Raw genomic sequence first — 17280 nt, forward strand, 5'->3', positions numbered from 1 at the left:
GTGTAAATGAACCACAGTTTTTGGATCCATTCATTTACTGATGGGCACCTAGGTTGCTTCTAGCACTTGGCTATTGTAAATTGTGCTGCTGTGGACATTGGGTGCATAGGTTCTTTTGGATTGGTGTTTTAGGGCTCTTAGGATATAATCCTAGTAGTGGAATTTCCGGGTCAAAAGGCAGATCCATTTTTAGTTTTCTGAGGAAATTCCATACTGTTTTCCACAGTGGCTGCATCAGTCTGCAATCCCACCAACAGTGCACTAGGGTTCCCTTTTCTCTACATCCTCTCCAGCACTTGTTTGTTGATTTGTTTAGGATGGCCATTCTGACCGTTGTGAAGTGGTATCTCATTCTGGTTTTATTTCGCATCTCTCTGATAGCTAGTGATACTGAGCATCTTTTCATGTGTCTCTGGGCCCTCTGTATGTCCTCCTTGGAGAAGTGTCTGTTCAAGCCCTTTGCCTATTTTTTAATTGGGTTGCTTGTCTTCTTAGAATGGAGTCGTGTGAGTTCTTTATATATTTTGGAGATTAAACCCTTGTCTGAGGTATGATTGGCAAATATGTTTTCCCATATGGTTGGTTCTCTTTTTATTTTAATACTCTTTTCTTTAGCCATGCAGAAGCTTTTTATTTTGATGAGGTTGCATTGTTTATTCTTTCCTTCATTTCCCTTGCTCTAGGGAACATATCAGTGAAAATACTGCTGCGTGAAATATCTGAGATTTTCCTGCCTATGTTCTCTTCTAGGACTTTAATGGTGTCACGACTTACATTTAAGTCTTTTATCCACCTTGAATTTATTTTTGTGTATGAAGTTGGTGGTTGAGTTTCATTTTTTTGCATGTAGCTGTCCAGCTCTCCCAACACCATTTGTTGAAGAGGCTATTATTACTCAATTTTATACTGCTGCCCCCTTTGTCGAAAATTAATTGGCCGTAGAGACTTGGGTTTATTTCTGGGCTCTCTGTTCTGTTCCATTGGTCTGTCTGTCTTTATGCCAGTATCAGGCTGTTTTGATTACAGTGGCCTTGTAATACAGTTTGGTATCAGGTTAAAATGTATATTATTTATAACTATGACAAAGGTTCTTCATTGAGAAATCAAAGGAGGCAGTTTCTTTTGAACTATAGACATGATTTAAACATATTGTTTCACTTAAGGCTTACTTTTAAGAAACTTGCATGATTCATAAAATTGGATATAAGAGAGAGACGATTATTCACAGTGCAAAAAGCTTTTTAAAAAACTTTATAATAGTACTTTCTTTAAAAAAGAATACTTTTAATGCTATGTTGATTTACAGAAAGGGACAAGACTAGAAGAACTAAAGTGTAAGAACTAAAGTGTCAGTTAAGTATTAATTAAAAATGCAGATAAAGCATTTCTTAAATTATAAGATAATGGTGAAGTTATTTAATTTTATGTAAAATTAGTTTCAGTGTAATTTTTCAAAAATATGTATTTCTTACTGGGAAGATAGTTAAGCTTACCTTTGTTTGATGGCTACTTATGCCTTGTGCCTCATTGTCGGTGAAGAATGCTGCAAAAAGAAAGAAAACGGTATACCTCGTATAGGAAGCAATTCTGGTATGTCTTTACAGCTGTGTACTTAGTTTTGTAGGAATCTGTGTTCAGGTGCCTATTCAAATGAATCATCTTAGGTGCTGGGTTTTGTTATTTAATTTTGGAGAAAAATATTGTTATAATTAATATATTTCTGTTAGTAGCCTTTGTTAGCTAGTAGAAAACTTAATTCTGTATATAATTTCATTTCCATTTTTATTATTTTTTGGTATTGTATAATTATTATTCTAAATTCAAAATGGACTTCAGGAAGGCTGTAAGGGATTGAAATAGCCAGTATCAGTGTAGGATTTTATTTTTCCCATTGCTTGGTATCCAGTCTGAAAATTACCAAGCTTGTTCATTGCCTGTCAAATTTCCTAAATCCAAAATGTTAATTGAATGATAAGAGTTCCATAATTTATGCTCTTAACATTAGTTTATTGGGAATTTTTTCCCTTTTAAAAATAACATGGGGACATTAATTAAATGCTGACTGAAAAAAGACTAAAAGCAGTATGTGAAATAATCCTTTTTTAATTAGACTGCAGATAATTTATATGTATATAGTTACATGGGATAAAGCTGGAAGAAAGTACACGAAAATTTTAATTTTGGTAATCTCAGAGTAGGAGTATTTGGAGAAGACTTTAACTATACTTGATTTTGTTTATATCAGCGATTTTCAACTGGTGTGTGCCACAAGAGACACACCAGTGTGCTGCAAGAATTTTTAAAACATGCAATACCTGACTGTTTAGTCAGGGGTACTGACCTCTTTTCACTTAACATTGTCAAATAAAAAAGTGACAACAGCCAAATACAACAATAGCCAGCAGTTCCAAATGAAACAAAATTATACCTATTTTTTTGTTAGGTCAGCAAAAAATGGAATTTTTGGCATGCTGCAGAATTTTAGTAGTTTATGTGTGCCATGACATGAAAAAACATGGAAAACCATTGGTTTATACATCCAGACTTTTATATTAATGTAATTTAAAAATTATAAAAATTTAGAAAGTAAAGTGCATTGTACTTATGCCTGACAGACTCCAAATGATTAGTTTCTTTCTGGAATGAGCAAAATAGAGTTGGCTGTAGCTTGCAGCATAGGGAATCTGAATGTTAACATCCAGCGTAAGTACTGCAGCAATGCTGGGCGTAGGGTGGAATAGCAGGTAAACCAAAATGAAAACGTTTTTCTTCGAGGTGGCTTGAGTTTCATGGTTATTACCAGAACAGGGTAACAAATTCCTATTTCATAGCCAGTAAATTAAAACGTTTTCACATGAACCTGCAGCGCGTATGCTTGGAGTTACACTCTAATCTCTTTCCTGCTTTTATTCACTGTTAGAAAGTAAGAATTGAAGTGGTCTAATTCAAGTAACTTTTGAAAAGGAAGATTTGTAGGTTACAGCTGAATTTTGAGGATCTGAGTAAGAGGAACAGAGTGGATCTGAAAATTTTAAGTACTCCCTGTTATGCACATATTCTTTTAGAAATTGTGAGAATGTGTACCCATCAGAGAAATAGTGTAAAAGTATCCACTCCAATTAGTTATTTCATAGCATGGTGAGATATGGGCAGGATAGTATGCTTCTCATTCCTTGATTTTTCAAATTGCCTTTTCTCAGAAGAAAGGCAGCTGATGCTCTTTATTTTTTAGAAAGTTTTTGTTTGTTTATTTATTTGAGAGAGAGGGCAAAGGAGGGAGAGAAACATCGATGTCTGAGAGAAGATTCATTGATCTGTTGCCTCTTGCACACCTCCAGCTGGGGGGACCTGGCGTATAGCCCAGCCACGTACTCTGACTGGGAATTGAACCTATGACCTTCACGTTTGTGGGAGGATGCCCAACCCACTAAGCCACACCAGTCAGTGGTCAGCTGCTGCTTTTAAAATAAAGCATTTGAAATGGGGTGTTTCTGTCTTTGTAATTCTGTTGATTTGATTACTGTTGTAGACTGTTTGATTTCTTCAAAGCTGAAAATCCAAGAAAGATTTAAGTATAACACACAGTGGTTATGTACTTGTTGAAAAGAGTTCAGTTCATCAGATTCTCTCAGTCATTGTGTGTCATCCATTGGAGGGAGTCTGTCTGCTGTGGGTATCTGGAAAATCAGGCCGTTGTAAAGAGTAACACAGTAAACATGCACTAGTCAGCCCAGAATTAACAGACACTAACATTGTGGCATTTCCCCCCACGCTTAACATTCTCTTATAGTTTTCTATTACCTCAGTTATCCTCCTTGCTCTTCAGAGACAGCCATAATCCTCCTTATTCCTGTATTTGTACTTTCATTATGAATGGGTATTTATATAAACAATGTATGATTCTGTTTTCTGTTTTAAAAATGTATAAGTAGTATGTTGCAGTAGTCATTTTACAACTTGCATTCTTTCTTAATATTGCTTTTAATCTTTTTTTATCCTCACCCAACGACATTTTTTTCCATTGCTTTTTTTTTTTTTTTAAGGGAGAGAGGAAGGGGGGTGGGGAAAGAGAGACATACATTGATATGAGAGAGAAACATCAATCAGCTGCCTTCTGGGATGTGCCCCAACTGGGGATCGAACCCACAACCTGGACGTGTGCCCTGATCGAGAATTGATCCTGTGACCCTTGGGTCCACGGGACCATGGTGCAACCAACTACCAGTGCTTTTAAAATAATGCTTTTAGAAACCAATCCTCATTTTAACTGTTACAATATTCTATTATAATTAATGTCCTGATTTACCTGGAATAGTCTCAGTTTATGCTTTTTGCACTAGTACTCAGTGTGGTTGATGAATTATTGGTCACCCTCATTATACTGTGCACCAGGTTATCTAGTCCTTTGTTGATGGACATATAAGTTTTTTTCTTTTTTAAAGATTTACTTACTTATTTTCAGAGAGGGGGAAGGGAGGGAGGACAAGAGGGAGAGAGACATCAGTTGGTTGAGAGGGAGAGAAATGTTGATGTGAGAGAGACACATTGATTAGTCTCCTCTCGCATGTGCCTCATCTGGGGACCGAACCTACAACCCAGGCATGTGCCCGCACTGGGAATTGAACCCTTGCAATCTTTCATTTTATGGGATGATGCCCAACCAACTGAACCACACTGGTCAGGGTGACATATTAAGTTCTTTTCAACTACTGTTTTTATATTACAATTGCAAACTCATGTTTTCTTCTATTTTTTAAAATTAACATTTGTTAGAAATACGTTGACTGTTTTTGTATTAGAAATTGTATTTTTTGTGGGGTGGCTTCCTTGTTCTCAAATGAAAGCAAGACAGGGGCAGTGAGTTCTTCACTGATTAGGAAAGCTGACCTCTGGCAGCCTTTCTGACCTCTTAGTCTGTAGCAGTTTGCTGTCTTACTTATAACCATTTTTAAATTGGGCTGCTAATTTTTATGCTAGTTTAGATAAATGAAGCAGTGTGTTGAAGATGTTAAGGAAACCATATCGAAAGTAATTGTTGCACTTCCAATGGGAAACAAAATGCTCAGTGTTTTAAGTAGCAGAAAGGTAGCTCCTTTTCCGGGGGTGTCCAGCTTTTTGGCGTCTCTGGGATAACAAGGGTACATAATCTTAAAAGAGGAATGCCAAAAAAAGATAACTTAAAAGAGGAATGGAGCAAGAATTAATGTTTGTGAAATAAGATGGAGGAAGGGCACGGACAGTTATATATTGTTTTTAAAAAGGTGATAAAATCCTGAGATGAAATAATTGCAATAATAAGATTTCCGCAGCCCTTTTATATTTTAAAGCCATTTTGCACAATATTTACTGCATTTGATCCTCACAACTTTGGTGATTTTGTATCTCCATATTACAGATGAGGAAACTGCAGCTCAAACGGATTAAAATAACATTCCCAAGATTAAATTTTTAAAAGGTTTTATTTACTTATTTTTAGAGGGGAAGGGGGGAGGACGAGAGGGAGGGAAACATCAGTTGGTTGCCTTTCGCACGCCTGTAAGCCAGACATGTGCCCTGACTCGGAATCAAACTGCAACCTTTAGGTTGGTGGGACGACACCCAGCCCACTGAGTCATACCAGTCAGGGCAAGATTAAGTATAAGTTTTAAAGCAAAGAACTTAGATTTGATTTTAGGTATTTAGACTCCAAATCTAATCTTCCACTGTTTGATATTTTTAGGAGTAAAGGTAGTAGTAGGTTTAGGTGGGATTGTACTGTAAAATAAAAACCCTGTGAGGATGTAGCAGCAGCATTGTTTTGCACTTGTGTGTAGGTTAGGCGTTTACCTTTATCATGTATATTCTCTTTTAGTTCAGGTGCAGTTTGTCTTTAGATCTCCAGGGAAAGTCAGAGAAATAGTGCTGGAAGCTTCACAGCGTAGTTAATTTGGGGAAAAGGTTTGCATGTGTGGTGGTGGGAGTGTTTTTTGCGTTTTCTATTTTGGTGGTGTGATCTTCATTTCTTAACATCTTTCTTGTTCATATAACTTTTAGTTCATTAATCTTCTGTGCGGCATACTGAAGCACCCTTTCTAATTTGGTCTCCTGTGTTTAGCTTCTTTGAAGGGTTTTTTTTTTTTTTTAATGTTTGGAGGTGTGATTTAATTGCAGGGCTCTTTGCACATTGTCAGTGTTAAGGCAAAGATGAGCTTCATATTTAGATAATGTAACCTGCAGGTTTCATTTGTTAAACCTTCTTGTTGGTATTCCCATTCTCTCATACATGTGTGCATAATAGTGGTGAAAAAAGATCCAGTTTTGTTGTATTCATATTTAGCAATTTGGGTGAATTATGGGAGAGAACCAAATCCTAACTGCTAGACCACCGGGGAGCCTCTGGTTGAGTTATGGGAAAGCCTGTCCTCTGCCTTGTGTATTTGCTCATTTGGAAACCTTGTATAGTTTATAGAGACACTAGTGATTTGTTCCTTAGCTTCCCTGTGGGTTTTGTTCCATATTACAGTCTAATTCCATCTCCTGCCCCATACTCCTGTGCCTTTAATTTGTACATTTCGATGCAGTTTGTTTCTGTGGTGTGTTTTTGTAATCCAAACTGAATGTAATGAGCTATGTGCTTTAGGGACCGGCTTTGCCTTGCCAATTAGAACAAAGCAGTTACTGAGAAAGAGTATGTTTTAAATAAAACATGGCACCTCTGAGTGGGGCTGACACTCATTTGGGAGTAAAAGATGGTTTTAACTCTTTGACTCACTTTTAAGAGCCATTACTAAAGATCAGCAGTTTTTTGGGGGAAAGAAAAGTGAAGATTTACCTCCATAAAATATGGTTTTGTAAATTTCCTCATGGATTAAATCAATTTAAAAGTTTGTCATTTCAGATCTACTTTATTCTTCACGATTAAGATGTGTTAGCAAAATTTTCTGAATTCCTGAGTATTCGTCTCTAGGGAAGTGAGGTTATATAAAACCATAGCTTTGGTAGCCTTTTTATTTTCTAATATATCAAGCCAAGTTTTCAATGTAATAGAGAATCCCCAAAAGATACTTGGAAATTATGAGGAAGAATGTAAGATTTTCCCATAGTGTATGTATGTTATTTTCAGATGATAATAGAATTTTGAGTCATCGTTGACTTAAGACTCTGTAATTTTAGCAGCACTTTCATTAAACTTTTGAAGGACAGACGTCTTTAAATAGATATTTATAGGCAGACAGTTTACTACTTCACTCCATAGGGAGATTCCCTCTTAGTTGGCTCCAGTATTGTATTTGTATGTGCACTAAAAATAATAGAGTTCTGTTTTTAGCTTATATAGCAAAAAAGCTTCAGAAATTCATGGTTGGCACAAGGAAAGCATGAAGTTGCTTGTGTTTTTTGTTTTTCATTGGACTTAAAATTAGACAGCATTTTAACATTTATTTAAATGAAAGTCTTGTAAGCCCTACTGACACATTGAAGAGACAGTCATTATGACATTATTAAATGCCCCATAATCCATAATAGAAGATTAATACTCATATTGATAGTATCTTAAGTCTGAAAAATTTTCTGATTAAAGATAACGAAGGCTTAAATCTGTTGCTACCTTTTCCTTAACAGTGTTCTAATCTGTAACCGGCCTAACAGGCTGGGGCAGATAACTTTGAAATATTCACCATCTTCAGAAATCACTGAATTTGTCAACTTTGCATAAAGTGATAATGGTATTTTCTTTGACTCATATGATTTAAAATCCAGCAGCTCTGTTAATCTCCATGCTTGAAGCACAAAGTAATGTCAGAGTCTCTCTCGAAAATTCTTTTAACACAAGTTGTAGACTTCTAATGGCAACTGAAAGCTTGATTAGTCATTTCTTCCGTGCTCATTCAGTTACTCAGTGTTCATCATAAGTGTTTTGCTACATGTTTTAAGAAAGTCTGGAAGTGTTGAATCCTATTAGGAGATACTAGGAAATGGTGATCATGGAATCTTTTTTTAAAATACATTATTTATTTATTTTTAGAGAGAGGGGAAGAGAGGGAGGGGATAATCAATGTATGATTGCCTCTCCCACGCCCCTCCCATCAGGGACCTGGCCCGAAACCCAGGCATGTGCCCTAGACTGGGAATGGAACCAGTGACCCTTTGGTTCACAGGCCGGCGCTCAGTCTACTGAGCCACACCAGCCAGGGCTGATCATGAAATAATTTGATTGGAAGGATTATTAAAGTCTTTCCAAAACATTGCTGCTTATTCCAAATGCCTGTTGAATTATTGAGTTTCAAAGTTAACTGAGGTGGTTCTGAGTAAAGTGGTTTGTTTTTTTCATCTTTTATGTGTGTATCTCAACCTCAGTTTCTTCCTCGTATACTGTGTTAGTAATCTTGAAGATGGAACTAAAAGAAAAAATGTAACAAAGTGGTAACTTTTATTTGTTGGTATTTCTAAGTCATTATATACATGTTTCTGTTTATTGCTTAGTAAAATTATTTAAGTTTACTCATTATTCAGTAGAGTTGGTGCAATTGACAATTTAAACTATTTGATTAAAGTTTCTTATCTTAAAATTTTTCTTAAATATGAGACTTGCATTATACATGTATGTGAGATTTTATCCCATGTAGCAATTAAAGAATCACTAAAATGTCCTAAAAATGTTTTCTGCATCCTCAGTGCCTAAAAGAAATCCCTCTGAACTTGAGAAGTCTTTAGTAAAGCTTTTTTGTTTCCAAGCCAGGATGAAGTTATTTCATGTCTTAAGATACATACTCTCTGAGAATGAACCTTTTTTTATGGTGTCCTTCTGTCAAATAGTCTGGTTTAATGTCGTATTATAAACCAGACAAAATTCTCCTCTCAAAAATTGTAAAAGGACCTGCAGGAGGAGGAGCCTAAAAAAAAAAGTACTTTATATACTCTCCTTAGACCAAAATTTGTCTTCATTGAAAGTCAGAAGCAGCAAATTTCTTTTGAGATGACCTGAGTGGGTGCCACATAGAGATGGTCCACTAATAGCTTGTGTAGCGACCTAGAAACTCAGATGACCGTCTGTGGCCGTGCCACCCTGGACTCGCCCGATCTCCTCTAAAAACTTAGGTAATGGCAGTGCTGGATACTTAATATTTTGTCTTTTGAGAGGTTAGGAGAAACTACGTATCGTGTAGATCAACAGCAAGTGAAACAGATGCATTGGAACATTATCGACAGTCTTATTTTAGTTAACAGTGGAAATCACTTACTTTTGGACATGGACATGCTAAATAGTTTAATTTTTATGAAACAAAAATGAGTGTCTTGCCTAAAATACTTGTTTATATAGTTGCCATATGAAATATCTGATTTTGTTTTAGGTAGACCCTTTTCTCTTTTTTTCGGTGTTAATATTCTGAGTCTATGAAAAGTACATCTCTTGCTTAAGTGCTTGTCAGACACCTGGACGCTTGAGGCACTACTGGTTATTAGTCCTTGTTAAAACTCCTTGGGTGCCTCTAGTTGCATCATAAATCAACACTCAGAACCAGCCACACCCTAATATCAGAGTGATGATTTTGATATCTCAAAGGGCCGGTGTGCTTTGTCTCTTTAGTGGCTCCCTTGAAAGGCTGGGACCTCTGTGTGGGTTTTCAGTGGAAATAAATGCACAGTATTTAGGGCAGAAATTCAGACTAAGAGAAGGGAGAGGAATGTAATGGCATACACTTTTTTTTTTTTTTTTTTTTAACTGCAACCAAGGGAACCTTTTCAAAGTATATCGTAAAGGTCAGGTTTCATGTATTTCCTATTTTAGCTTTGTGTGGCTGAATAGAGGCTATTTGGCTTCTGATTTATAGGATATTTACTATGACTCAGTATTTTGTGAATACCTAACACTGTCTTCATTGTGGCCCCACCCTTGTAATACAAAACAAAGGCTCAGTCTGCATTTATGGAAGCTCTTCCTATAGACCTTTGCTGCACAACATAAAAGAGCACCAACCTTAGAGGAAAAGTCATTGTTTGGATTTTTCAGAAACAAAAATAGAGGTTTTCCCTTGCTTTGTGTACATTTTAAAGTACCAAGATACCCTGTCTTAATAGTTTACTAATGGGACTTACTCCCTTTATTCTACTGTTCCCCAATCATGGTTAGGGTAGAGGGGAACATTAATTTTATTTTTTTTTAATATATCAGTAGTGGAACGATCCACCCTTTTTACTTGCAAAAGGTGAACAGAAGCCTACTGTGTTTCTCTAGGACATTTACAAACAGTTTTCTTCACCTTAAGAAGAAACTGAATAAAAGTAGATGTCCACGAAACATTAATTTTTCTTAACTAAATTTAAGTTCAACTAAATTATTATCTTTTAAGTTCACTTTGCTTTAATTTCTTACAGTATTATGAAGGAATTGTTTTTTACTGTTTTGGAAAGGCGTTTTTAAAAGTTTTGCTACAACATGGATGAATCTTAAGGACATTATGGGAAGTGAAGTCAGCCAGTCACAAATGGACAATTAACTATGATTCCATTCATACGGGAGGACCTAGAGAGGTCAGACTCAGAGTGGAATGGTGGTTGCCCGGGGCTGGAGGGAGGGGAGAATGGGAAGTTGTAGAGAGGGGTGGTGGTGATAGTTGCACAGAGGTGTAAATGTACACGATGCCACCGAACTCACTTAAAAATGGTTGAGATGGCAAATTTGATGTTATGTGTATTTTATCACAGTTAAAAGTAAGATTAAAAAAATGTTTAATCTTGGAGTTTGAGTACAATTTCGTTCTCCACATTTGCCAAGAATCAATCTTTGTTCAGATTTCTTTTAAAAATTCATTTTCAACAGGAGGTTAAGTGCTTGCTTTGGCAGAATGTATACTAAAACAGGACATTAAGTTGAACATTCCTTCTATGCAACCAATTAGTCATCTTCAGTAGAGGAGAAAAAAATAACTAAAAGCATTTACAGAAGTAAAAACTAGAACTGAAAATAGTTTTTTCCTTTTTTAATTACTTGTGTAAATGATGCCATGGTAAGTGTTATATATATATGATTATCAAAGAAAGTGTAGTGGTCCTGACTCTGGCAAGCTCCTTACCCTGGAGTATCAGTTAATTCTTTGTCACATGGAGGTCGTCCCACTTCTCTCACTGGGAATCGGATGAGATGATGTAGATGAAATCTCTCTTTAAAGTATTTATTTTGTGAAAGTACTGCAAGCACGTAGTCAAAGAATTACGTGTAACAAAGTGCCCCACACCTCCATACTGCCTCTGGTTTTCCCCAGTTTTCAATTCTTTTTGCTATTTCTTCCAAAGTTATACTCTTAATATTTATGATTAATACATATACATTACTATATTTTGATTTGTCACTTTCAGACTTTTTCTCTTTTTGTTATATAAAATATTTGCCATCTTGTTCTGTCCCCTACCCCCAAATATATTTATAGTGCAATTTTTGGTTAAATAATTCTTTAGCAGTTATATTATCATGTATATATAATTATAATGATCTATAGGGCATTTTAGTTTACTATGGTATTTCCTTTTCCTTCCCTGAATATTTTTTAGAGATACTTCTCTTATTGCTATTTTAATTCTATTGCATTCAGAAAATATACTTTGTATGATTTCAGTCCTTATATACTTATTGAGACTTATTTTGTATGGCCCCAGATACCATCTGTTTTGGTAAATATTTTGGTTGCACTCGAAAAGAATATGCATTCTGCTGTTTTTGGGTGGTATGTTCTATAAATGCCCTTTAGGTCAAGTTGGTTGACCTAAATCAAAGACCTGTGTCTTTGCTGATTTTTTGGCTACTTCTATCAGTTATGGAGAGGGATATTGAAATATCTAGCAATAAGGATGGATTTTTCTTTTTCTTTTCCCTTATAATTCCATCATATTTTGCCTCATGGGTTTTGGAGCTGATACTTGATGCATAAATTTTTAGGATTTTTAACATGTTCTTTATGAACTGATTCCTTTTTTTAAAAAAGATTTATTTTGTTTTTAGAGCTAGGGGAAGGGAAGGAGAAAGAGAGGGAGAGGAACATTAATGTGTGGTTGCCTCTTGTGTGCCCCACACAAGACCTGGGGACCTGGCCCGCAACCCAGGCATGTGCCCTGACTGGGAATCGAATGAACTGATTCCTTTATCATTATGAAATGACTATCTTTATCCTAGGTAGTATTGTTGTTCTGAAATCACTTTTATACTAAACTCCACCTTTTTTTAGGTTAGTGTTAGCATGATATGGTTTCTTCCATTTTTTTCCTTTGTAACCTATTTGTGTTTTTATATTTAAAGTGGATTTTTTAATAGAAAGAATATGGTTGGGTCTTTTTTTTTAATCAATTCCAACAGTTTTACCTTTTAATTAGGGTATTTATATTTAGTGTCATTGTTCTTACAATTAGGTTTAAATCTATCATTTAATCTGTCAAATAACACTTTGATATTTGTTTCCTATTTATCCTATCTGTCCCTCTTTTTCTGCTTTCTTTTGGATTAAGTGAATACCTTTTATGATTCCATTATATTTCCTTTGTTGACTGAGTTTTATTATTTTAGTGTGTTTCATACACATTAAAAAGATTTATTTATTTATTTATTTTTAGAGAGAGGGAGAAAGAGAGGGAGAGAAACATTGATGCAAGCTTCCCGTAAGTGCCCTGACCAGGGACCAAACCCACAAGTAAGGCATGTGCCCTGAGCCGGAAGATGCCCAACCGTCTGAGCCCCACTGGTCTGGGCTCATACATATTTTTAACTTCTCACAGTGTCAGCTCAAGTGATATTATTATATATTACTTCATATATAGTATAAAAACCTTAATAGCATGATTTCATTTCTTCCCACCTTTGTGCTAGTATCAGACATTTTACTTTTGCATAGTTTATAAAACTTTCACTGTTTTGTTACCATTTTTGTCAGTAGTCAATTTTCTTTTAAAGAGACTTAAAAAAAATCTTTATCATGTAATAACTGATGCTTTTGACATTTCTTTGTATAGATCCATATTTTTATCTGGTATCATTTTCATTTGGACTGGAGGATGTTCTTTACCATTTCTTATGGTGAGAGCCTACTGGTGATGACATTTTTTGTTACTGAATAAAAATGGTGTTCACCGGCTTGCCTCCACTTAAAGGCAAACTCTAGAGGCAAAGGCTGATGAGAAAGGAAAGGTACTGAATGACCTGGGAGAATGGTGGACTCCCATTCAAAGCTCATCTCTTCTGCAAAACCCATAGGTCCTTAGCAAAACCAAAACAAAAGGCACTGCCCAGAATTCCTGCTCCATTTTATAAAGTACCATTCTTTGGAGCCTGAAACAGCCATTAAGTGGTCATCTGGGTAGCTTAGCTTGTTCCCAGATGCTGTCTGCCTTTGGGCAGACTCCTGGAGGCTGGGTGTAGAGCTGGTGTCACCATTGGCCATGCAGCTTTTAGGTCTGAAAGGTCCCATACTCCCAGGTGAGAGAGAGAGAGAGAGCGCGTGAGCTCCTCCCACCCCAAGCATAATGGAATGGGGGTCGGAGGGCTTTTGCCCTCTAATCCATTTATCTTACTAGTCTTGTGTGTGATCAGTGTAAGAATTTCCTCCTGCTGCTGTCTTGCCCAGGGGTGGGGGAAATTCCCATGATGCTCTGTCACCTCCAACCCCCTCATATCCTAGTCCTGTTTTTGAGGTGAGGTGCCCACACTTGGGGCCCACTGACAGAGAGCAAACCAAAAGGCTAGGTAAAGGGACCCTGCAAACCCCACCAGGCTTCAGCAGGAGGGGTGGGGCATCTGCAGCCAGGAGCCAGACCTCTGCACTGGACGTGGAGCTTCTGCCAGGCAGAAGCCTGTTCAGTGCAGCCTCACAGTCCTAGTGGAAGTGCTTTGAAACTCATGTTCTTGCCATGGCCCCGGGTGGTTCAGGGAGGTATCGTCTGGCTGCAGGCTGTGCCATTAGTGCCCAAGGAGTGTGGCTTGGTGCAGAAGGTTCCATTCCCATGGCCTAGCTCTGTCTCCGCCAGTGGCCCCTCCTATTACTCCTTCCTCAGCCTGCACCCAGCAGTCTGGACAGGCCATCTGTCCATACCACTTTCAGTTTTAGTACCTTTGAGAAGTCTTCATCTTGACTTTGTTTTAAAGATATTTTCACTGGGTGTAGAAATTTAGGTTGTGTTTCTCTGTCCCCCTCTTTCCCTCTTTCCGTCTCTCCCCTCTCCAGTCTTTTAAAGATGTTGCTCCACTGTCTTGTTTGTTACGAGAAATCTGTTGTCCTCATTTTAGTTGCTCCATTACACATATTTTATTTCTGGCTGTTTTCAAGATGTTTCCCTTTATGGCTGGTTTTGAGTAGTTTGGTTATGTTATGCCTTGGTATGATTTTGTACATTTGTTAGGATTGGAGTTCATTTAGATTTTTGGACCTCTGGGTTCCTCAGCTTCATTAAATCTGAAACATTTTGGCAATTACTGTATTTTGCCATGTGTAATGTGCACTTTTTTGCCCAAATTTTTGAGGGAAAATAAGGATACGCATTATACATGGGTAGTACTAATTCTATATCTATATAAATGTTTTTAATTCTTTTACTTATGCTTATGCATTAAAAGTATAACTCTAGAAAGCAATAACAATATCCTTATGCAAAATAATACCCTGGAATATAAGAATCAGTTTTGCTTCTAAATATAAATAAAAAATTGAATTAAAAAGTTAAAATGAAAGGGTTTTTTTTCCTGAAAGTTTGGGCCAAAAATGTGGTTGTGCACTATTCATGGGAGCGCATTACACACGGCAAAATATGGTATTCAAATATTTTTTCATAGCACTCACCCTTTGGGGGATTCCAGTTGTACATATAGTAGGCCACTTGAAGTTATCCCACGACTAAGGGATACATTTTTTCTCTCGTTTCTGTTTTATTTTGGATAGTTTCTACTGTTACATTTTCCACATTCAGTAATTTTTTGTAATTTCTTCGATCCTACTAATCCCATCCAGTGTATTTTTCACCTCAGGCATTATAGTTTCATCTATAGAAGTTTAATTTGGGTCTTTTGTATCTTTCATGTCTCTTGTCTGAACTTTCTGAACAAAAAAAAATAGTTATTTATATGTTTTAATGTCCTTATCTAATAAGGACATTATAATAAATTGGGACTGATAAATGTGAATAGTAATTAGTATCTGTCAGTTCTTGATTAGTTTTTACTGATTTTTCTCCATTTGTCTCATATTTTTTCTACTTCTTTAGTTCTGTTAGTTTGTTATTTGATGTCAGATATTGTATTTTATCCTTGTTGGGTGTTGAATATTTTTGTATTACTGGGGACCTTCCTATGCTTTATTCTAGAATGCTGTTAACTTGGAAACAGTTTGTTCTTTGTGGTCTTGATAGTAAGATTTGTTAGGGAGCCCCGGAGTAGTTCTTCATGAGGGCTAATTATTCCACAAAATTGAGGCAAAGCTCTTTTGTGTACTTTGTGTCCTGTGAATCCAGAGGTTTCCAACTCTGGTGGGAACAGGAGTTCTCCTGGTCCTGTGTGAGTACCAGGTATTATACCCTCTTATCAGTCCTTCTGCGTGGTTCTTAGCCTAGGGTTCTTTTCTCACACGATGCTCTTGATTAGTACTGAGCTAAACACTCAAAACGGACTCCCTGCAGTCTCCTGTGTTGCAAACTTTAGCAGCCTTGGTCTCTGGACTCTCAGCTCTGTATCTCCAATTCTGGGAATATGCTGGCTTTGCCTGTATTTGTCCACCAACCTCTCTATGAGGGGATCACTGTCTTTTGTGTCTGATAACTAATGTCTTGAAAAGTATTTCATATATTTGCCTGTTATTTTTTGGTTGTTTCAGGTGAGCTGATCAATTCAGTTCTTCTTTCTTCATCTTAGCCAAAAGTGTGAGTTCTATAAATAACCTTTATAAAATTAGTAGGAAAGGCTAAAGATATATTGCTTAATTCTGAGAGATCGTCTCAATTGAATTGAAGATTGGTTGCTTTGGGGGACTTCCAGCTGTTCTGTGAATTTACATTGGCCATTGCTTTATTGATGTGTGTGTCATTCATTCATGCTGTACTAAGCAGAAATGCCTTGTTTTGGGACTTTTAGGGACATGGAAATCCCCAGAGTACAAAGTCTCAGTGTTGGATCATAGGAAGAAACTGGTGGGCGTATCAGTAAGTAGGTGTTTTGGCCATGAATGCCAAAGTAGTAAGTTCAGCTGTGATCCAGTAATAACTATTAAGACATTTAGGGTCTTAAGTAGGGAGTTAAGTGATGTCAGTTCTTTGTGTTCCTTGCAAGCAGTATGGTATAATGAGCAAGAGCTTCATTATACTATCTATACCCTGGGGTCAAACAACCAATGGTTCATTTCCAGGCTCTGCCACTTAGCACTGGGGAAGTTACTGGTTAGACTTTTGCAACAGTAACATCCCAGTCAGGGTGTTGGTATGGGAATGGAGAGCAATTGGTAAGTCTAAATCATGTTGGGATAAAGTAATCCATGAGTTTTTGTTGAGATTCATATGTAGAAAAAGAAGAAGGAATAATGTGACTCCAAGGTTTTTAGCCAGTGAGTAGAGTAAGGAAATTTTGCATTTTCTGCTTGTGTTTGTGTGGGTGTTTCGATGAATTTAGTTTTGGACTCAATTTTAGGTGATACAGGAACAGCATATGTTTTGTAGGCAGCTTAGAATTTGGGACTGCATGCAAAATGTAAAATCAGTTTCAAAAAGTTACCATATTAAGATGGGTTCCTTGCACAAAGCTAGTGTTAAAAGACAGGATAAATGAGTACTATGGAAGCTTATTGTGTATAGGACTATAGTTCTCAAAGTTGATCATGCAGCTGGAGGGGCCTTTCAGACACATTGAGGTGCCTCCCCACCCCCAGAGTTATTTTGCGGGCATGTGGGGTGAGGCTGGAGTGATTTGCATCTCTTGACAAATTCCCAGGTCATGCTGTTGCTGCTGCTTCTCTGTGGACTGCATTTTGAGAACCGCTGACTTAGGGAAGTGAATATAGAAAGCACAAGGGAGTGCTCAGGTTTTGGCCGGGTGTGAGGGGGCGGGGAGGAGGAAAGGATGGTAGAGGTCACAGAGGTAGTGACTGCCAGTCACTAGATGATACCAGTGATTCAGATTCTAGAAAGTAGGTATTTAGGATTTCAGATTTGGGTAATAATTGGTATCAGTGAGGTTGAGATAAGAAAATGAATAACCGAGCAATGAATATCAGATTTAGTGAATAGTATTGTTATTAGTGACCTTAAGGAGCAGTGCTTATCCTTTTGGGGTCACTGACTTTT

The 17280-nt window shown here is 37.0% G+C and overlaps 1 protein-coding gene and 1 non-coding gene across 2 annotated transcripts in view; one reads left to right on the forward strand and one right to left on the reverse strand.

The window, feature by feature from the left end:
* The window catches only part of ZFAND3 (zinc finger AN1-type containing 3), a 303349-nt gene that overhangs the window by 90591 nt on the left and 195478 nt on the right, over window positions 1-17280 (forward strand). The window lies entirely within an intron of this gene.
* Window positions 10142-10271, reverse strand: LOC112302517 (small Cajal body-specific RNA 24). The gene has a single exon (XR_002974572.1). It is a non-coding gene; the product is annotated as a small Cajal body-specific RNA 24 (non-coding RNA).

The sequence above is a fragment of the Desmodus rotundus genome, chromosome 11, assembly GCF_022682495.2.
Source record: "Desmodus rotundus isolate HL8 chromosome 11, HLdesRot8A.1, whole genome shotgun sequence".
Lineage (NCBI taxonomy): Eukaryota > Metazoa > Chordata > Mammalia > Chiroptera > Phyllostomidae > Desmodus > Desmodus rotundus.